This window comes from Acomys minous, assembly GCF_964271855.1.
Source record: "Acomys minous genome assembly, chromosome: 16".
Taxonomy (NCBI): domain Eukaryota; kingdom Metazoa; phylum Chordata; class Mammalia; order Rodentia; family Muridae; genus Acomys; species Acomys minous.
Window position 1 is genome coordinate 8,637,518 of NC_140498.1, and position 23,941 is coordinate 8,661,458.

Here is a 23,941-nt window from a genome sequence, read left to right on the forward strand (position 1 = left end):
TTCATCATGAAATTATCTGTCATATATATGGTTTTCTACATCTTAAGTGTGAATACAAATTGTTCCCTTTGCTGCCTCATGAATCTGAAGTGCGTATTGAGGTTATGGTATAGGAAGAGGGTAATAGTGGTGCATTTATGTGTTGGAATTGAATGAGTGTGTGAGTGTGTGTGTGTGTGTGAGAGAGAGAGAGTGTGTGTGTGTGTGTGTGTGTGTGTGTCTGAAAAGCTTGTGCATGGAGGTAAAGACACAGGATGGACTTACCACAGACTCCATGGTAAAATGTAAAGGATAGCATAGAAATTTTGCACTAAAATTTTGCATATGATCCAGGAGGACGTATGGGCAATACTGTGTGCTTCTTCCTTTCTTTCCAACACTTCACCTTCATACCTACACAGCATCACAAATCTTGTTAATATCATAAACTACCCAGGTGTAGAATTATGAAATTTAGTATTATGATGAGCCACAGTTGACTTCCAGACAATTTGGTGCACCTCTGTGCCTGCCCATGACCTTGGCCTGGGTGTCTTTCAGCCATCTTCCTTGACAACGTGTTTTCCTCATAGGCCAATCCTGTAGTCATCTAGACCTTGCTTTCTGAGCTACTATCCTGCCTCAGTGTGGCATGACTCTTGTGAGCAGACATGCAGAAATGTCCATTCAGCTTACATGAAGCAACGACAGACCAAAGAAACATCCCACCCACGTGCATCTTAGGAACCAGAGAGTTTGTGGAGTTCCTCACTGGAGCATGGTTGCTTCAAGGATAGATGAATCACTGAAACATCCTATTTCAACATGGCTGACCACCCAGGAAAGCTGAGTTACTGAGATGGCCCCTGCTGCACAGCCAGCCCTCCACCTCCTGCAGCCTCCAGCATCTCCAGAGTGTGGGAAGCTGGGGTAGGGATCTCAGGTAAGAGTCTGGTTTCCCTCCTACTCCATCCACAAGGTAACGGTAACAGCTTTACTGTTATTATCACAACCTAGATAGCATTGTTGTTTGGCTTATTCTGTTCCCGTGACTGTAGACCAAGGTAGTCCATAGGTCACCATAGCAACTGTGCTTCATGATGACAGCTAGTCATGTTAGACCTGAAAGGAAACAACTCTACCAGAGTAGTTGGCAAGAACCATGATTACCGGAGGTTATGAGGGATGGATGTGCGGGGGGGGGGGGGGGGCTAAAGGGAGGTTAATTGTATCGTGGTGTGTTATGTGTAAACGTGGCAATGTTATTCTGAGTTCCATTAATATGCATAATTGATACATGCTAATAAAGTAATTATTTTAAAAACATGTATTATGCTGGGCATTGTGGTGAGCATCTAATCCCAGCACTTAGGAGCCTGAGGAAAGGTACATCATTATAAATTACCCAGTTATTGGATTGATTCAAGACAATCTTGACAGAATCAAGTCCAAAAGGGTGAATGAAGAGCAAAAGAAAGATGAATCACAATATTTAAAATTTGCTCATGTTTCTTAAATTAAGTAAAATAAGAAAGTTAAAGGGAAAGCACACACATATGCACAAAATAAATGCATAGTATAGCATTGCCTTTGCAGGGCACATTACTCGCAACCAATCAGAGCGTACCACACCCTCTGGATTCAGGAAACACCCTTCCTACAATCTTAGTCAAGCAGAAATGGATGGGTTTGATGTTTTTCAAAGCCCAATTTCAAGACACAGTAAACCTTATCAAAGACACATGGCTGTGTAGAAGGAGGGAAATGGGAGGGGCTACCCCTTAAGGAGGAGGTGTGGGACCCCACACCCTCACATTGTGAAATAGTCTCAGTTGTGTCGAATCTGGTGTAAAGTCCTTCGGACTTTGTGAATAGGAGCTTTTGTTTTCTATTTTGTTTTTGTTTCTTTATTTTGTTTTGGGGGTTCTTATATATATATTGTTTGTTTGTTTGTTTGTTTGATCATCAAAAACTAGGAAACAAACCACGAACTTTGGAATAAGTTCCATGAAACACAGTTGAAAGAGCCCGTAGCAGGAAAACTTCTTGTAACAGACTCGGGACTCCAAGAACAGCGACATCTCAGGTGCCGGAGGAGGCTCCTACCTCAGAGTAATCAGCGTTCTCTTCCCTTCACACCTCTATGTATCACAAAAGCTGGCCACAGGCAAGTAAGAACAAACAACAGACAAGCAAGAACACAGGCAAGAGCAGAACTGCTCTAGACTTAGGAATCTCTCAGCTCTCCAAAGAAAACGGGGGCTGGGGAGGAAGGGGAGGAGAGGCAAAGATTTTGCCAATAGAGTTAATACTCTAAGGGGAAAAAAGCCCCTGATCACCACCTCAGAACTGTTTTATCCCAAACTTGTATCCACAGTGGTGTACACAGTAGCACACACAGTCGGACACACAGTGGCACACACAGTAGCACACGCAGTAGCACACACAGTGACAATACACAGAGAAGATCAGAAAGATAATATGGACGGAATCCTGTGTCTCCTCACCATAGGGATGTTCCGCCAGCTCTCTGTTCACATGTAACTGTGTAAAGACATGCCATTTAAGATTTTTGTTTTTTATTATCCTATGCATATAAGTTTTTGCCTGCATATATGTCTGTGTACTACAGGCAAGCCTGTTACCCAAAGAGGCAAGAAGAGGGTGTTGGGTCCCCTAGAACTGAAATTACAGACAGCTGTGAGCCACCATGTGGGTGCTGAGCATCAAACCTGTTCCTCTGCAAGAGGAGCCAGTGCTTGCGACCACTAAGACAGCTCTCCAGCTTTAGATATACAATTTTAATAAGGAGAGAAAGAGCAGCCATTCAGTGTCTTGGCATTATCCATAAATACAACTTGGGTAGCTCTCAAGTTACATCTTTAGAGGAATGCTAAGAAATGTTCTCCATTTTCCACTATCTTTCTGAAAAGTGCTTACAGGTAGCCACCAGGAGGTGGCTTGTCTGGGACTATAATCTGATAAAGTAAAACTGGGAGCCACTAAGTTTGCACAAGAGGTGGGACTGTGCCTTCTGCTGTGGTCAGCTTTCTGGTGAGATTTATAGAAGACTGCGGGTATACACAGAACTGGAGAAAGAGAAGGCCATTAAGTGAATGTTACCGACTATAGCGGAATCCATGGTTTCAGCAGGCAAGTGGCTTCAACCTGTCGCAGGGTAAGGGGCAGTCCTATCCTTCCTTTCCTTCCCAGTGGTCCCATAATTCCATGTCTTTTTTAAAATCTTATCTCAATATTAACTGTTGTATCCTGCTTGTCTCAGTTTTGGTTTTCCCCAAAGCGAAGCCTGCAATCAGGTAGTTCATTTGGGTGGTCACGTCATTAGGCAAGAGGAAGACAGAATCCCAGGAGAAAAAAAAAAAAAAAGAAAGAAAGAACAAGAACAGAAACATGGGAAGGAGATCAGGGACAGGCTGATCACCCATGGCCTCCAGAATTGGATACAGCATTCCTCTAGGAGTCCCACCAACAAGATGACTGCCCACTGGACCCTTTGTGTATCAGTTCCTACCTAGCAGGCTGATGACAGGTGTACTTGCTGAGGTTTACACCTACCTATTCTCACACACACACACACACACACACACACACACACACACACACACACACACACATCTGTTCATCCCTACCAAACTCTAATACACAGAAAGGGATTTGTACTGAAGTTTGCACACTTGGAATCATAAAAACAGTTTTGCGTGGCTCTCTGTCTAATGCAACATGGCTGAAATCAGAACTGAGCCATAGACATCCCTGCTACCCTACTTAATTCTAGAGATCACCAGAGTCCATCAAGTGACACTCACTACCGTAAGTAAGCTATTGGCCATCAAGCCCATTGTGTCCTGGGTTTTTCTTGGCAGATGCACTTATACAGTCATCATTCATTCATTCATTCATTCATTTCTGGTTCTGATCTCAGTGTTAGCTATGTTCCTGACACTGTTTAAGATATGGCAGGGGGCATGTCATTTACACTAAGCAAATTAGGCAAGCCCTCCTCATCATGGAAAGCCACTGACAAATGAAACATAGTGTGTTATATATGTCATATCTCCCCGGGATAAATACAAGGGAGAAAGATAAAGCAGAGAGGGGAAGGGGAAGGGGCTGTAAGTATGCTCCAGGAAGTCCGGAAGATGAGCCGAAGAGAGCTGGCATTTCATCAAGCTCGAATCTATTTAACTCAGTAAATTACCCCCATCTGGCTGCCTCTCAGAAAACCAATAAACAAGTTTATAGAAAAGTATAACTCTTTCTCTGTTGTCTCGTTTTGAGATATTGCCTTGTATTCCGGAAGATTCTGCCCACAGGAATTGACACAACCCCCAGTACGAACCTAAGCTTCAGATGCTCCAAGGAGAACCGGGAGGCCAGACACATCTGCATCTTCAGCCACCTGGGCTATTTCTTCATCGTTCTCAAAGTAAGAATGTCAGCTTCAAATACAGTATCTCCTAGGTCACTGCACCAATATAAAGTATAAAAGTGATGCATCCCAATCAATGATCAAGAGATTGCAGCATTCTGTTCTATTCTCAGGTCCGACCTGGCTGCAGGTTTCAGACTCCCGTGAAAGTCACAGTTTAGATGGAGGTGTGAGGCCAACAAGGATAAATGAGAGAAAATGATACAAAAGCTTGTGCTTCCTTCTAAAATGGCACTCACCAAAGTAGATGCAAAATAACTGGAACAACGGAAGAGTGCACACTGGTTTTCTCCAAAGAGTTGGATTATAAGAAAAAGCCTGAAGAGTAAGTAAACATTTGCAGAGTGGCTCATGAGGATAGGTTCTGCTGTGTGGGGAAACATGCCAGGCCAAGGGAGGGCAGCTGTCCAGTTGAGATGCTTTCTCACAGAAGAAAGCTACCTGACTCTGTGTGTGTGTGTGTGTGTGTGTGTGTGTGTGTGTGTGTGTGTGTGCGCGCGCATGTGCACACATATCCCTTTAACCCAACATGCAGAATGCTGAGACTACAGGCACGGTCCCCCATGGCCAGCTCTAGGTTGGGTCTTGATCAGCTTGAGAAGGCTTTTAGCATTCTTTCACCATACAGTGGCCGGGCAGCTTGTGTGCAGCAGGCACTGGCTGGATCAGCTGGGGACACCATATTGGTGTAACGTTTTAGCTAAGGAGGACCGGCTGCTAGGTGCTATGAGGAGAGGAAAGGGATGTCACAAGTGTAGGATGGATGAGTGGCTCATGCTGGCATGAAGCAGGGTGTAAGGTTGGATCTCACAGTGTGGCCCACCACAACAGGGAGGAAACAGTTATTAAACCATTTTATATGAAAAAAAAGTAGGCAAATGGTTTGATAACAGATTATACGTAGAAAATGGAGGAGGCAAGAGACACCATGATCAGAACTGGAGCATGTTTAAACCAGAGAAAATATTTATACAATTAACAGAAAAAATTTTAATGCAGAAAGATGTACTGCCTATGAAGAGGGGTGCACTTGTTTTCTAGACTCACTTCTGTTTGAACTTGCGGTTCTAGGGCACCAACGCTCACTAAAGCAAACGCCTCAGCTATTCAGCAATGCCACAGCAGTCAGAAGAAAATATCTGTTAGCCCAACTTTTCAGATGAAGACCTTGAAATGAGTAGTCGCCTAGATAAGTTTATCCCAATATATAGACAAGGGAAAGCAGAGCATTAAGGGAGGAAGGATTTCACTTACAGTTTTAGAGGGTTTTCATTACGTTGTGCTGTGAAACACACATGGTGCACCAGCCCAGTTCAGGGTGGTAGGAATGTGTAGGCAAGAAGCACAGAAAGACCCAAACCAGGAGTGGGCACAGCTTTCAAAGTCTGCCCCCTGTTATCTACTTCCACCAGCACGCCCATCTCCTAAAGGCTCCAAGGTCTTCAAAATCGCTCACAAGCACTCAGAACTGAGCTGGGGGTGGGGTGCTTTTCAATTTAAACTGCAACAAAGGAATTCTATACTAAGTCCCTTTAAGTCAAAGGCTGCATTCTCCAAGAATTGTCACTGTCTACTGGGTTAAAAATCAAGACGAACACTCTTATCTGGTTCTAAATCATTAGCAATTATAAACATTAAATATTTGCATGCAACATATGCACATGTGGTATGTTAAAATATTCAAATATAAAGCAAACTGTGAAAAGCTCCGGCAGCTTTACCCCCAGAGAGAAAAATCACAAACAGTATTTCCATATTATAATACAGTGAATTCCCTGTTAGTGCGAGTTTTTAAGTAAGTTCTGTTGCCTTACTGCTGCACCATGTATCTTGCTGTGAAAATGTGGGAAGTGAGGAGCCCTCTGCCACATACATACTGTACCCACAGGCACACGACAGATGATCAGTAGACAGCCCAGACAGTCATGTGAAGAGGATCTCCATTTTCCTGAGGAGACAGAGGCAGTAAGCAAGCATGATCACCACAGATCTCAGTGAAGCCACCATGAAAACAGTCAGCTGAGCACACGGAGTGAGTTGGGAGGCTCTTTAGCAACAGAGATCAGAAATGACTCATCTGATCAGAGACCACAGGACACACAGAGACACAGCCCTTCAACTCATTGCCTACTCTTTTGTTCAGTCCCCACGTTGGTCGACTTAATCCGTTCTCCATGTACACAGCAATACAGTTGGCACTTGGTGGCTAACATCCAATTTGCAAAGTACCTAATTTCATCTTGAAAATGTCAGTGGTCCTGCTCTCAGGCATATGCTTCCTCACCCAGCTCCTCCAAGTCACAGGAGGCAAGGACTACACTACTGATGGCGGCTCCAAGGACTGTCATAGAAAGACCCTTCAGATATACTTGGACAGATTTAAGTGAGGCTCTTAAGGATGGTGAAACACCAGTGATGAGCAAGAATGAGCTCCTGTTTCTTTCCTGAATCTGCAAAGGCAAGAAGTGGGCTGAAGGGGAGTTTGCATCTCAGGCAGTACCAGAGCCATGCCCAAGTGGAAAGACCCAGAAACGAGCTTAGAAAGAGGCGGAAAATCTAGGCCAATTTCTCTCTGCCCCACCTCCATCTGTGCGTTCCTTTGGCAAGTCCCATCTGAAGCCTGACAATCAGGAAGTTGGAGCAGTGCAGTCAGGGCTGGCAGGGTGGAAGTTGGGGGAGGGATACAGAGGCAGATTGAGACCTTTAGTTCCCAGATGCTGATGCCATGCCTCTTTTCACCTTACAACTCCCACATTTGTAGAATAGTTAGCTTCCAAGAATGGTTTCTTATAATCATGAATATGGCACGAACTCCTTCAACTTACTCAGTGCTGACCCAAGAAAGATGGAAAACTTGTGTTCACACAAAACCTGTGCATGAAGGATAGGCACGTGTTATTCAAATCCCCTCAGGTGGAAGGGATGCAGACCCAGATGATGACGATGGTAGCCACCTCGCAAGGGAAACAAGTGAGCTCCTGACACAGAGGGAAGAGGTGAACTGCACACATGTCATCTGAGTCAAAGGAGCCAGACTGGAAAAGCTACATTATGTGACCCTATCTACAAGACACTCTGGAGAGTCAGAAGACATAGAAATCAGACCAGTGGTGACTAGCATTTGGGACGAGGTGAAGAGCTGGCAACTAAGGGCCATGAGGGAATTGTGGGAGGGGATGAAACTTTTCCATACAGTGGCTGTGGCAGGCACCGTGTGCATTCGCTACCGTTCATAAGATTCCATGAGAAAGAGGACTTTTTACCAGACTTAAAACAGTATCTCAATTAGCCTGATTTAACAGCAAAAAATGGTGTAGCACGTTGTCCAGCTTCCAGGGAAGACTCTGAATCCTGCCTCGCTGAAGGACCCTGAATACATCTTGAGTGCACAGATTTGTATTTTCACCAGCAAGTCCCAAACTCCTGCAGAGTCCACTTGTTCTTTCCTGATGCTCCTGTGTAGCGAAAATTTTGGTTTCTTTAAAAAAGAAAACAGTTATGTTATGTGAATATGTTTTTTGTTTTACTTTCAGGTGCAGGATAAAAGGCTGCTTCACAGCAGGTGATTAGGTTTGCCTCAAGCTCTGGTGGGGCCATGAGTTTTGCCCAGCTGCAGTTAGTTTACATTTGGAATTCTGGGAACTCTCAAGAGGGTATAAATGCTGGAGGCCAGAAATGGACAGAGACACCCTGAAGAAGGAGAAGGAAGAGGAGGAAGAAGGGGAGGGGGAGGAAGAGGAGGAGGAAAGGGGGAGGGGGAGGACAGCAAGGAAGGGGGAGGAAGAGAAAGAAGAAGGGGTGAGGAAGCGGAGGAGGAAGAGGAGGGGGAAGAGGAGGAAGGGGAGGAGGAGGGGGAGGAGGGGGGAAGAAAGAGAAAGAAGAAGGGGGGGGGAGGAAGCTGCTGCTTCCCCTGCTGCCCCTGGCTGCTGTTGTTGCAGTTTGACCAGAACAAGAAGTTGGAGATATCCTGATGACAAAAACTGGACTTGCCCCCAAGGAACCCAATGACACTAAGCAACAGGAAGTAGTTTAAAGAGGTCGACCCTCCCTTTCCCCTCTAAATCACCTACCTGGTATTGGCAGGTTGAAAGGAGGCACAGGCGTAAGAACACCAGTAAAATAGCTTTAAAAAAAAAAAAGTACATCTAAAAGTGTGTGCCCCACTTTAGGCACCAATTATAACAGGGCTGGCTCAGCCCACCAGCTCCCAATAGTGACACAGGCACTTATCATTGTTTCTTATAGCTCAGACCTTAGCTTGTTACCTCCCAAGTAGTTCGGATAACTTAATTAACCTGGTATGTTCTAGTCCACATTTGCTATGTGGACTCTTCTTATCTCTCCTCAGTGCTGGTATGTACGACTCCCTCCATGTCTGCCTGGTGAACCTTGTGCCTCCCAATTCTTCCCAGTTTCTATCTCCATCCATATGGCTCCTCTCCTGCCTTGCTATAGGCCACCAGCTCTTTATTAAACCAATTAGAAGGTGATGGAGAGGAGAGTTTACAAAACACAGAGACAGGGGATGCTTCATAAAATAACAGTACCAAAGCCTGGCCTGTCTCAGCTCTGCTGGTACAGATATCAGCATCTGAGTAATACAAAGGCAGCCTCTACAAGCGCACTAAAAGATTATCCCAACACTCCTGAAGCAGAAATGACATCTTCAGGTGCAAGGCAGAGACTTCCTCAGATGCTCTGAGTGGGGAAAGAAATCTCTTCTCATGACAAAACTCTGCTACAAATTATAGGGTTAGCAAGAGAGACACGTCCACATTTATTTAATATGATCTTTATGTGATACAGGAGCCTTCAGCAATGAGGACCAAGGACACAGGATGATACAAACACAAAATGTAGCCCCATAGGTTCACGTGGTCCTCAGGGGGCAGCGCTGTTTCAGAAGTTCTCTATGGATGATGGGTTTTGAACACCATTGCCTGAATTTCTTCTCTCTTGGCTTCTTCAGTGAGCTCCCTGCCTGCCCCTTACCAATCTCTCTCTCTCCACCAGGTCATCTCTTTAATCCCTCTCACAGCAGTCCTCTTCAGCACCACAGCCCACTCCAATTTCTGCTCCATTCTTCTGCTTCTTCGCCGGAAAAATATGCTTTCTCAGCATACGTTCTCTCACCTTCTCGTAAAACATAAATTATAAAACAATTCTGAAAAAGTTCAAAGGTAAAGAAAATGATACTATAAACAGGCTCCATATTTTCAATCCTTAGACTTAACAGATGTTAACACTTAGCTAAATTTGCTTATGATTTAAAAAAAAAAACCCTAAAACATAATCTATAAAACTGAGTCCCATTTGGGCTTCTTCCCAACCCTGTTAGCCTCTCGTTCACCATACCTTCTACTTGGAATTAGATCTGGGTCATTCCCATGCACACAGCCTTAGTTTTGTGCTTTACTGCATGTTTGTGTGTCTAATTCAGTTTTCAAGCCAACGTATTGAATTAAGAGATTTTTGTTTTATGTTGCTTAAAATTTGACCACCAAGCTTTTTACTTCCAAGATCTCCATTTCTGCTTGCATTTCCATAGAAACCACGCTTCCTGCACCCCCGGTTAAGCTTGTTTTCTCAGGTCGGGTGCATCTGGCAGCTCTCCGTCAGGGCTCCATCTTCCTTCAGGTGTGTGAGGGTTTCTGGACATGTGCGTGTGGCCGTGGTGGACTGTGCGATCTGCTGTGCAGGGAGGGCCCAGCGACTTCCCCCACAGGAAGGTGCCGTTTGTCCCGGGAAGTTCAGCTTTACACTAGATGCTCACTGTCCCAGGACTAGAGGAGAGTATGTTGTTCTCACTGCCGGACCCAAAGCTCTGTGTACTTGGTGCAGGATGCTGTGAGGTTGTCCCACCTTGCTGTCCCAGTCTACCCCAAGACTCCTGTTTCTTGTGTCTGTAAATATTGAGCCCCCTGACATAAGCACTTTCTACTTTAGGGTGTGATTTCCTTACACAAACTAAAATCATCTATCTTTTTTTCATCTTTCAGAAATACAGTCTGATTTAGATGAAAAAAGTATTCATTTCTTTTCTTTTCTTTTCTTTCTAGACTGTTATAAATGTGTGCCGTATCCACTGTCTACTATGTGTGTAAATTGAAGCAAGTGGGGAAAAGAAAAAGGACGTGTTCATTCCATCTTCTTAAATCACAACCATTTTAAAATGGTCCCTTACAACTCTCCAATTAGAGTTGAAAGGATTTTTTTCCCTCGGTTTAATGATTTTAGTATTCCGTGTGTGTGTGTGTGTGTGTGTGTGTGTGTGTGTGTGTGTGTATACCAATACTGTATAATACTATTCTTGGGAAACTATGAACAGTTGTATATAGCCCAGATATGAAACCAATGACAGCCCAAAGTAAGTCCAATGTGGTGAGCCATCCAGATTAGTTTACTTACAGGAATATAGGTGAGGGCTTACTTACAGAAACAGGAACATTTCAAAGGCAGCTGTATCACTGAAGCTGTGACAGCTCACAAGAGAATGGGATTTAGAGATCCAAACAATTTGCAGACAGCTCAACAGTTGCAGAGTGTTTTCCAGGCAGCTTGACTGGTCTTACTGCTTATAGCACCTTGAGTAGGGAGGGGTCAGTTTCAGGGACTTCCTGAGACTTCTGAGTTGTTTACTTCCTGAGTCTTAAGGAGTATACCTTTAGAACTTTGGGGGGGTCCTTGGTTGGGGCCATCAGAACTATTTCAAATGACAATGGATATGGTGGGAAAACTTCAACCTACCCTTTCTCTCTCTCTCTCTCTCTCTCTCTCTCTCTCTCTCTCTCTCTCTCTCTCTCTCTCTCTCTCTCCCCCTCCCTCCCTCTCTCTCTCTCTCTCTCTCTCTCTGTCTCTGTCTCTGTCTGTCTGTCTCTCTCTCTCTGTCTCTCTCTCTCTTTCTCTCTCTCTCTCCCGTGTGTGTGTGTGTGTGTGTGTGTGTGTGTGTGTGTGTGTGTAGGATGGAGGACAATTTTGGATGTCATCCACAGAAAGGCTTTCTAGCTCCTTTGAGAAAAGGACTCTCATTAGTCTGAAGCTCACCAATTAAGCTAGACTAGCTGGCCAGCAAACACCATCAATGAGCACCTGTCTTTGCCTCCCCAGCACTAAGATTGCAAGTGTATACACGACCATACCCAGCTTTTCATGTAGGTTTTAGGGCTCGAACTCAGATCCTCGTGTTTGCCAGCCAAGTGTTTTACCCACTGTTCCGTTCCTCCATAGCACCCACAGAAACCTAAGGAGACTCTCAACAGGCACGGCGTTGTCTATGGAAGCCTCTACTTCTCAATGCAGCTTATTAGATAATGGGAAACATCTTATTCAGGTTACACGCAACAGAACCTCTGTTCAAAGAATTTGCTTAAATCATGCATGAAGACATAATCTAAAAGTACGGTGCATGAGTTGAGCAGATCCTGAAGATGAGGCCTGTAATCCCAACTGGGGCAGGATTTTAGAAGTTCAAGGCTTTGCATTAGCTTTAGAGGGAATTTAAAGCCAGCCTGGGACCCAGGCGAGACCCGGTCTCAAACAAACAACAAAAGCAAATGATCCAGACAATCCAGGCTATAACTCAAGGGTTGAGCACTTAACGGAGCAGGTAACAGGCCGAGCAGATAGCAGGTGGAGGGTTCAAACCTCAAAATTTCAAAACAGAAAGCACGGGGAAGAAAGGGCGGGGCGATCAGACACTGTAGCATCTGAAGGGGCTGTGGGGCCTCTTTCAGCACAGCTCTACATTTCATGTGCTTCTGGCTTTTAAAAATCCATCCAGTTTCCTTTCTTGCTTTCTGCCCAAGAGCCACTTAAATTACAAAGACGTTTTACTGAGTCTTGAACACAATTTCTCCTTCAACTTGCCTGGGCTCAGCCCTGTGCTTGGAAGGGAAATGGTTCTTTGCCAACTTGCCAATTTGCCCTTTGCTGTTTTTTATGTCCCTGATAAGATTTGCATCGTTTGTAAATTACCCATTTCACCCAGACTTTCAAATGACTAACATAGGCTTTCCTAGTCCTAAACTTCTCATTCTTAATTTGCATTTGTTGTTATTTTCTCTTGATTTATTCTTCCAAACCTTTGTCTACCTCATTGTTATTTTCAAAGAACCCACTTTTTACAGTTACTTATCATCCACACATAGTTTTCCAGTCTGAACTGTATCACCATCTACTGACTTGCTCTCAGCTCCCTACTGATTTCGAGTAACTTGGAAACATCTCAAGCTTGAACTCATTTCTCTTGTCTCGTCCTTTTAAAGCTATGTATTTCCCTGTAGTTACTGCCTTGACCACATCTCAGATTTACATAGCTTTTCAAAAATCCCCAGGTACTTGCTGCCTTGCTTAGCATGTGCCAGGTCCTAGGTTTAGCCCTTAGCATTGTAAAACAACGCAAACGAAACAGAAAGCAGGTGAAATGAAGCTCAGAACAAAGCTGGGATCTGATGAAGCTGTAGGGTGGGGCATTTCCTAACCAGCTTCTGGTGATGCCAATTTGATGGCTCCGACTTAAGTTCTAATCCCTGCACTTTTGCTGCAAGTGTAGGTGCTCAAGTTTTCAGCTCTCCGGCCCCTCGGCTGTAGCAGAAAGGCAGATGGGTCTTTCCTGTCTTCCTCCTATTTCCACTGTCCTCACCACATTACCCAGATCTCATCCTGCTGTTGGAATATCTGTTAGAACTGATCCTGTCTTCCCAACTCAGAGGGAGTGCATCCCCTGTGAAGTGGTACCCAGAGACACACCTTGTTCTCATCAGCTGCCCTTAGTGTGCTGAAACCCATGAATAGGTGCCTTTTTTTTCCTTTTAAATTTCAATACTCAATATTCTAAGAATGAAATGACATCAGAGAAGTAATTGCTATAGTGTAAGATGTTGAAAGGGTGAATAATCAAACTCAGATGGATTTCTTGGAAGGGAAATCAGTTTACAGTTCAAACATGGGGCCTGGGTGGAGCAGTATAACAGGGGAAGAAATTAAATCACACCAGAGTCAAGGGCAATGGCCAGAATAGCATTAGCCTGTGGGACAAAGGAGAGCGAGAGGGTCCAGTAAGACAGGCTGACCAGAAGAGAGGCTCCACTCTGTGGCAGGCCCATTAAAAAAAAGAGCCTTTGTTTACCCAACTTGGTGGAAGAATCAAGGCTGCAAAGTGTGTCCAGTTCAGCCTGTTGGCTTCTCCTGGGTTTTCACACTGTTACTATCACTTGGTAACCTTATAGCTCCTGCAGAACATCCCCTGCTGCTGTATGAAGTTGAATCAATAGCACCAATCTAATGAAAGTTTCTCAAGTGAGTGAAAGGATCCTCACCAGCCACTGGAATAAGCATCCCCAAATCCAGGCTCTGAAACCTCTCCATCTTGGTGATATACAACTTCTTTGACATCCCTTGCTCCTTGTTTTTCTGGTATCTCAACTCAGGATGCCCTCCGTCAGGCCTCTCGTTCTTGGACATTGCTGCTTCAATCAGGGGTGGATTCTAGTCCCCTTACCCTCAATCTCCCTTGAAATCAGCACCTTGCTTGCCTGGTAGACCCTGGTAGCAACAGTGGTCGGTGGATGGCTTCTGAGATTTCTGAGACTGAGGCATAAGAGATCTCGAATTTCCCACCTGGGTAACCTGCTAAGCTCATTCTTACAAGCCACCCACCATGTTCTAAGAAGCTCATGCCAATAGACAGCTCTGCATTAGTGTCTCTGTCACCAATCCCAGCTGCATTTTTAGGGGCATGGACAGCCTCCAGGTGAGCCTTCTTGGCCATTCAACTCAACTGGACCTTGCTCAAGCACAGTTTCATCCAGGACCTGTGTTGGTGAACTGAGTGATGCTCACCAAACACAAAACCAGCTGACCCAGTGAGTGCAAAGAGGGATGAGAAACAGTGATTAATTTCTTACAATATTTTATAGAGCAATACATGATTAGAGAAATTCTCTGCTTTAATGACACAAAGTAATGTCCCTATGAAAGAAGCATATATTTCTCCCTTCATTAGACACGGGCTACCTTCTTTCAGGTGAAAGTCAAAGCATGCTGAATGCAAACACTTATTCCTTTATTATACTCTTTATCAATGAAAGAGAAGTATCTTTTCCAAGTTCTTATTTGAAGATGGACACAGTCAACTTTCTTGTAATGATAATGATTCTCTAGACTCTGAGATTAATAAACTGCTGAGTTTATTGTTGGGCTTATTAGTCAACACAGTAGGCATCCTCTGGATATTTCGATGGATGTTGTAGACATACAAGTGAAATGTAGTTCTGCACCCAAGAACCCTTCATTCAGAAGAGAGAACAACTCAAAATAAAGATAAGACAATTTGAGGAAGAATGTGTTGTGTGTTTGCTCTAATTACTGTTATCATTCCTGTGACAAAATTCCTGACAAGAAACAAGGGGTTTGGGGAGGTGTTATTTGTTTCTTTGTTTGTTTGTTCGTTTTTTGGGGGGGTTACAGGTTTACAGTAAACAACTAAGTAAGCAAGTCCAACTGATCACATTGCATACATAGTGAGGAAACAGAGAGTGAACAGAATATAAGGTCAGATTATTGTACCTCAAGACCCACACTCACTGACAGACTTTCCTCCAGCAGGGCTCCAAATCTTAGAGATTTCACAACTTCAAGCAGTACCAACAGCTGGGGACAAGTTTTCAACCACATGAGACTAGAGCAGACTTTTCTCATTTAAACAATACTCTATTCCTTGCCCCAACACGCTCATGGCAGACCATCATCTGATTCAAAAATGTGTTAATCCAACTTCAAACGTCTCCATCATCTTTAACAGCATCAAAACTGTTCGGAAGTCCAACGTCTCTTCTGAGACTCAAGAAAATCTTTCAACTATGAATCCTGTTGGATAATAAAAAATACATTACATACTTTAATACTCAATGACACAGAATATATATTCCTTCCTAAAAGAGAGTAATGGAGTTGTAACAAGGAAACATTGGACCAAATCAAGTCTTAAACCCAGTAGAGCTAATAACAATCCTAAATATCTGGCATATGGGACTCAGGAATCATATGGGTTTCAAGGAGCTTAGCCAGACCTGTCCCTCTAGTTCTATGGCCCACAGTACACATAGCCTCACCCATGAGCCAACTCCACTTTGTATACAGTTTACCACAGCAGACATTGTACTACAGCATCTCCAACATCCTCAGGTCTCCATTCCAACTTGGCCATCACTTTCAAAGCTTCTCAGGACCTCCTTGCAGATACTTCTCCCTTTTCCTGGCCTCAAAGACTCTCTGGAACCATGGTGTAAGGTTCCATGATCCTCTCAAACTTGCATCTTTCTTGCCTGAAAATTAGTATGGCACAAACAACACTGTCAAGTTCTACTGCCAATGGGTCATGGGAGGCAGGCCTTGAAGTTGTATAATCTGCTCCTTTTCTTGGTCACTGTCTGTTTCTTGATATGAGGGTGGAGACTGGCTCACAACTGAAGCAGCCTTTTTGTGATGACTCCAGGGAAATACCTCTCTCGGCAGTTGCTCATAAGAATCAGAGAAACCCTTCAGTGGCCATCTTAGTTGAGACTCTACTTTCAAGTGAATTTGCATTTTTACAAGTTAGAGTCTTTGATAGGTGGGTTTTTGCCCTCAAGATATTATTCTATTGCCCTAGTGTAGAGAAGGGGGTTCTCTTTAATAATTATAGCCCCCCATTCTTTTTTAAGCAAATGCTTTGGCTACAACTTTAAACATATCCTTGTTCTTTCCTTGATAAAATGCACATTTTTATAGCTCTCTCCCTAACTTGTTTTTCACTGTGGAACCAAATAATATTGGTGAATGATAACTGTTCTGTTCTATGGCCTGATTGCTTTCCTGCTTGGTATTTTCTTTATCAACCACATTAGCTCATAACTTTTAGATTTAACCTTTTCAACTTCTCAGGATATGGGCAGAATATAGCCAGACTCCTCCTTAGAATGTGACGTAAAGAGCCTCCAGCCAATTTTTGAGAGGCGTTGTTTCCCTCTGAAGTCTCACAATCCATCCCTCTACTTTTTACATTTAGCTTGGTCTTCAGGTCTTCCAAACTCCCATCAAAACAGCCCACTAAGCCATGCATGGCCTTTGAGGTCTTTTCCTGCCTGGAGTTTCAAACTCTTCCACATTCCTATTGTAAACCATTTCAGAAAAGCACAGGAAATACACAGTCAGGTTTATCACAGCAATGGAGCCAATTCTCAGCACCAATTCTGCTTATCCATTACTTTTTGCTATGACAACATTCCTAGCAAGAAACAAATTTGGGGAGGAGGAGCTTATTCTGGCTTGCAGTTCCGGGAGCTACTTTCCATTAGGACAGGAAAGTCATGGTAGCACGTACAAGAGGCTGGCTGGTCATATTGCATCCATAGTCAGGAAACAGACAGTGGCCAAGAAGAGGGGGCAGGCTCTAGAACCTCAAGGCTCATCTCCCATGACCCACTTTCTCAAGCAAGTTTCCACTTGATAAAGGTTCACAATCTTCCCATACAAAACCACCATCTGGGAAACACGTATTCAATCAAACACAGGAGCATAAGGAAGCCATTTCACGTTCACACCACAGCAGCTGTATTGGACAAGAGGAACAGAGGAACAGAGTCAATAGAATGTACACATGAATTGTAAAAGTGGATCTATTGGGATGGCTCAGATGATAGGACCTGGGTCATCTAACAGTGGCCTTTTGAGTATAGAGAGGTAAAGAGTTTGGTTCCCAAACCAGGAAGTAGATGGCTCAGCAGTCCCAAAGCAACACTGAAAACCTAGCCGCTCCTTGGAAAGTTGCTAGTAATTGAGTCCATGTTGAAAAGTAGACTAAACTGGAGTCTGACGTCAGTGGACAGCAAAGAAGCTTATACATCCGTGCACAGACTACATTTCTACACCGTCCTTCCTCCCAGGCATGAACATATCGGAAGGGGAAGCCCAGATCCAGGGCAGAACTTTCTCTCCTTGACTCTGTCCAACATGCCATTTCTCTACAGAAATGTTCCTTAAACCCTGACATTCAGGTGCAGGTCACGAGTCCTGAGCAACTCTTCGTAACAATGAAGTTGACTCTCAAGAGGAACCATCAGAAGCACCAAGCAGAGGAGACACAAATCAAAACAGATGAGGAAGAAGATAAATTATTCAGGATACACTTAAGAGCGGGAGAAGGAAGAGGCCAACCTAGTTTATATTCTGGGCTTGCTGCTGGACAAGGTATCAAACCTTCCATATTTACAATACAGGGAAAACACAACGAAGCCCTCCTACCTTTTAGGACTCCTTCACAGGCGTATCAGTGTTAGACAAGATAAGGAAAAGACACTGATGCTTATCTTCCAGAAGGTCCTGTGTTGGTATTATGAGCACCATCAGTTCCACTGTCAACATTATTTAATTAGTAGCACCACAGAAAAGTTGATGAGAAATGGCATATGTGCTAATATTTTTAAAGTGATATTAGAGGCTGGAATGACAGCTTGTTGGTTCAGAGTGTCTCCTGCACTAGTAGAGGATCTGAACTCAGTTCCCGGCACCTAAGTTGGATGACTCATAACCACCTGATTTATTTTCTGGTCTCCATGGTCACCTGCATTCACATGCAACATAGGTCATATATATATTTAAAAATATTTATAAAAAGTATTGTTATACCATTTATAAGAGTCAACTCAAAATGGACCAATGGCTTAAGTGTATGAGCCAAACCTCTCAGTTTCATAGAAGAAAACATAATCTCCGTGACCTTTGTAAAATTAAGTCTTGGATTTGACGATGCATTGCTATATATAACACCAAAACCAGAGTGAATATCCTAAATATTGAGGCTTAAAATATTTGATGCTCAAAGAGCACTATCAAGAAGGTAAAAAAAAAAACAGAATGGGAAAAATATTTGCAAATAATATAGATATGTACTACGTATAAGTATATAGATACTTATATGTAAACTTTATAAAGGGGCTTTAACACTCAGTAATAAAATAATTATCCAGCCACAAGGAGAGGGAGTGGGAAGACTACCTGAACAGACATTTCTTCCAAGAAGATAGATAAATGGCCAACAATTACATGAATATATGGTCAATGTCATGAATTCTTTTTGGAAATGCAATTAAAACTGCAATGAGATGTTACTTCAAACACAGTATAATCTAAGAGTAGGATAAAAGCCTGGATTTGGTGTAGAACAGTTACTTAGTCTGTTCAAGGTCCTGGCTCAGTGCCCAGTGTCATGAAATGAGAGGTAACATGTTAATGAGTATAGGTAGAGCTCTGTACTTAGACTGAGTATTCATAATTAAAAGGTTGAAGAACTGAAAAACAGGCAGGCAGATGCTCAAGTAGTTGAACAATACAACCCAAGAGTTCTCTTCATGAAGATGTGCCATAAATTACAGATATGTGTATGAATGCTCATAGCAACACCAGTCATATAGCATATAGTGGAAGTAGCCAGAATGTTCGTTCATCAATGGTTGAAGAAACAAAATGTGCTCTATTTATACAGATGGTGCCCAAAGCCTAACAGGTGGAGGTGAAAAGCAGCAATTTGTGGGTGGGGCACAAGACGTCCGTCTAGAGGCCAGCCTGGGTCACAACAGGGAGAAGACGCTGGTACCTTTAGGAGGAAGAGTTAGAAAGTCACCTTTGAGTCACAGTGACCAAACTGACCACGCTAATGGAAAAAGCAACTCAAGTAGGTAAGATTTCTTGTGGCTCATGGTTTCACAAGTTCCAGCCCATCGTGTGGGGACCTACTGGTTCTCGGTCCATGTGAGGCAGATCAGCATGAGAGCTGGGGTGTGTGGTGGAGACAGGATGGAATGCTGAGGAAGGGTCTGAGGACTGGTACAGCGCTCTCCGCATGTCCCCGCGGGCACCTACTTCTGCCAACTGGCTTCCCACTACTTCAGTTCTCCTAACCTCTCAAAGCAGCACCCCATCTGGGAAGCATTCAGCCTATGAGCCTGTGGGTGACATTTTACAATCAAACCATACCACAAAGTCATTAACGATTTGATCTAGGATTGCTACAGCAGGGATGGGTTGTATAGAGGAGGAAATCTAAATTTGGACTGACAGAAAAGCAGGGTGAGAATTTAGGTTTGCAGAGAGAGAGAGAGACAGACAGACAGACAGACAGACAGACAGAGACAAAGAGACAGAGACAGAGAGGAGAGGAGAGGAGAGGGAGACAGAGACAGAAAAAGAAAAGAGACACAGAGAGAAGAGAGAGGGGGAAAGAGAGAAAGAGACAGAAAGAGGAGAAAGAGAGGAGAGAGAGAGGGAGAAGAAGAAGGAGGAAAAGAAGAAAAAGAAGAAGAAGAAGAAGAAGAAGAAGAAGAAGAAGAAGAAGAAGAAGAAGAAGAAGAAGAAGAAGAAGAAGAAGAAGAAGAGGGGGCCACAAAGACGGAGTCCCCCAAAACTTGTTTTCATTTTGTGAAGTAGGCCCCAAAGATACTGACTTCATTCTGGCTGAGTTGTTTTGATTTTTTGTTTTTTGTTTTGTTTTTATGTTGTCTTCTTTTGTGAATGGTTCAGAAGTGAGCAAGAGATGAGAGAGACTGACCTTTATTGAATGCTCTGTATCAGTCACTCTTGCAAGCTCAGTTAAAATGCAGTGATTGCCTTGTTGTCTTATACCAACCCTATGAGGTCCAATTACTTTTGTTATCCCTAGAATCTGAAGCCAGATTTCACTGGTAAAGATGATGTCTGTGCCTTTGCTACCAAATATAAATGAGACAACAAATGAGAGCCAATCCTACCATCTAACACTCAGAGGTACTTAACAAATATTCCTTTAACAACCTATCCTCCCTTGTTGCTAAGCTTGTCTGAATGCTAAGATTTGGATTTACTAGCCAGCTACTCCCAGGTTCTTTGGTGTCCATGAGGTTGCATCTTCCTCTCCAGTGAGTACTGGGGTGTACACTCCCTGCCCCCCACATCGCCCTGCTTCTCTTATTCCCTCTCAGATGCCTTCAGGGCTCTGCTATTCCTATGGGATTTAAAAATGACAAATGTGCACTGGATTTGAGGCTACGGTTAAGTGCTCGCTGGGAATTTGGTGGAGGCCCACACACACACCCATCTCATTTATAACCTACGTCACTGGGATGGAAACTCCTAAGAGCAAGCAGATCACCATCCCCCACCATTCCCTCCAACCCACTCCAAATACAAGAGGGGGAAGAAACTGCAGGAGGCTCATCTCTGTGAGTTTTTATAGCAGTAAATTGTAGCTCATCGGAGCCAATTCCTCAAGCCATTTGCTTTAATCTAAACCAGGATTTCTCATCTCCCCTTTTATGATCCCATTTCAAGGTTGTGTGAGAGGGTGAGCAATGTGGCCATATGTTATCATTCTAATGAAAACAATCAGAGCCTGGCGGTTATTAATCACCTGGCCTTATCGTCCATTAAAGGCAAGTCTTATTAGCCAAAAAGCAGATATTTTGTTCCTGAATTTCAGAGATAAAAACCCGAAGGAGATGAGAAGAAGTGAACTAAAAGTCACTGCACTGGAATTTTTGAAGTGAGTTTCCTCTGGTCAATGGCTTCTTTAATTAAGCAGTTATATGGGGTTTGAAGCAAATTATTCAGGCCTAGGCATTGTTATTTTAGAGTTTCTCTCTGTATTTAATCATTCTCATGGACTAATGTGAATTCTAATTTTTTCAGAAAAACTGAAGTAGCTAAGACAGTTTTAAAGTAGTGTTTAGGACAGAGAGAGAGCTGTCGCAGCAGTTAAGAGCACACACTACACTTGCAAAGACCTGAGTTCAGTTTCCAGCACCCATTTCTGGGTCTTACAGCATCCTGTAATTCCAGCTTAAGGGAAATCCAATGTTCTCTCTGGCTTCTGCAGGCAACTACATTCACACACACACACACACACACACACACACACACACACACACACACACACACACACAACTAAATATAAGATAAATCTTTCTTTTATCCATACTTAGAGCACCCTGTCTTATGTGAACCACCTTTCAGTCTACCATCATGACAAGCTCACTGCATAATTTTTTTTAAATCCCCTCACTGTGTTTAGAGTTGCACACCAGAACAAGTTGATGCGCACATCATGTAAAAAGTATGGTCACCTACAAGTCTAAGAGACAAGCTCTAGACTACGCTAGTGCTACAGTGCTAATTTCCAAGGACAGGCAACTGAGAGTGATAGTGAGTGAATTTCACTCAGGAAAACTTGAAGGCAAGTGGTCAGAGCAAAGCCACAGGCGCCCTGTGATTCCTGTGACTCCCCTGGCCTTTCATTTTCCATGAGCTAAAGGAAACGGACAAGAGCAGAGGAACTTCATGTGGGAAATAATGTGAGCACCTGCATGTTATCTGGTTTGCTTGGGGCATTCGTGCCGCACATGTTGTATTTGACTCAGCATTTCTCCAAGTGATTTCTACAAACACCTTTCTCTCAAACATATTCCATAGAGTACAAAGATGACATGGCCAGATGCAGATGAGGGTGCAGCAACCATCCAAGTCAGAGTGTTTGTTTGTTTGTTTTGTTTTGTTTTGTGTTTTAAAGAAACTACCACATTCTTTATTGGTCCTTGGATTCATCTAATCTATGTCAGGGACACTCAAGTGCTATTCAGTAGAGAAAACTTTCTGTCAAACCTCTGACCCAAGGAAGTTTTGTTCTCATCGAGTCTTCTGGGCGGTTCTGGGAGTGGGGAGTGTTCTGTGAAGCAGACCAGCAGGGACACCCTTTAGTTAAGCCACACCTGAGCTTTTAGCCTTTGTGTCCCTGGCAGGAAACCAGTTTGCACCCTGTAGTGGTGACTCTGTATTCAGTAAAGCATCCCAGGGAGTCACTGTAATGGCTCATGGTAGATAACCTTGTACACACTCACCAAACAGGATTAAATTCAAATTAATCAAGCTGTTTTATGGCCTAGAGTCCAGCTGTCTCTGCCAGGCTACTCCAGCCTGCACAGAAACTCTGTTGGAGTTGGTGACCTAGCTGCCATCTGATAAATAACTGCTTGGCCCCCGGTCTCTGAGCCATCAGCGATCTTAACTGCATGCAGCTTTGAAGTGCTGGGGACCTCATCCTGGAGCCGGAGGTTATCAGTATGGTTGTGACCCCCCTTCTTCATGCAGTACATTGCACAGTGGGGCCTCCTGTCATTCCATGGGGAGAGAAGGCACGCCAGCTGATGAGAAGCCGAGCTGCACAGGAGCATCAGAGCGATGGGGGTGGGGGTGGGGTGGGCACAGAGCTCCAGAGAGTACATTCCAGCCTCCTGAGCAAAGTCACACCTGGGAAGGGAAAGGGTGGGAGCTGAGTGGCTTCTCATCCCTGCTTTGGTGGACACAATGGAGGAAGAAGAGAGAAAGACGGTGAAAAGAGAGGAAAAAGAATGAAATACAAGCAGGGCTTTTCTTCCATCACAAATCTTTACCACTGGGCCCCACAGGTGCTGTGGCTTCATCAGCACTCTAGCTGTGTTTCAGTCATGGTGGCCACAGCACTTGACAGAGGCAGCAGAAGGGAGGGGGAAATCGTTCTATCTCATGGTTTCAGCCCATTGTGGCAGGAAGGCTCGATGGGACAGGTTCATTCACACAATAGTGCGTGATGACACAAAACTGTCCATACCACAGTGGTCCAAATAGTAGAGCGTGACTGGAAATGGGGTCAGGCACAGCGTACCCCAGCCCCTGACCTAACTTCTGTCAACCAGATCCTAGTTTCAAGACCCTCCCAAAAATAGTGTTGCCAGCTGTGGGCCAAACATTCAAACCACAAACCTGGGGCTTGAGAGATGGTTAAGTGAATAAGAGGACTGGAGTTTGGTTCCCAGCATCCACCTGGCAGCTCACAACCATCCACAACTCCAGTTCTAGGCCACCTGGTGCTCTTTCCTGGCCTCTGAAGGTACCAGGTGCACATACATAATACATGATACATGATACACACATACATACATACATACTTACATAAATACATACATACTTACGTACATACATACTTATATACATACAGGCAAAGCACTCATACACATAAAATATAAATACAAATAAATAAGCAAAAGAAAGCTGTGGCGCAGCTTCTGAATTTAAACCACAGTATTAGTCAACACATAAGTACATGAAACCCTTCCCCTGGCCGAACTGACATCCTGGAGGCTGGGAAGGTCGGTAATAAACCTAAGGGATGCATGAATTACTTGGATAGTAGGTGTTCTGTGCTGAATACCTTATGATAGTGGGACTCACGTTTTGGAAAACATGAAAACACGATAGGAGAGCCTGGCAAGTAGGGTTGGAAATCATTTGACTTTCGGTTTTGTTTGGAGACCATTTAAATGAGATAATACGTGTAGGCCTCGCTGAAAAGGTACAATCTGGAAAGGACTTGAAGAAGCAGAGAGTGTAAGGACTACAGACTTACAGGACGATGTCCTGGCCACAAGGAACAGAAAGCAAAATCCCTGAGTCAGAAGCACCCTTGCAAGC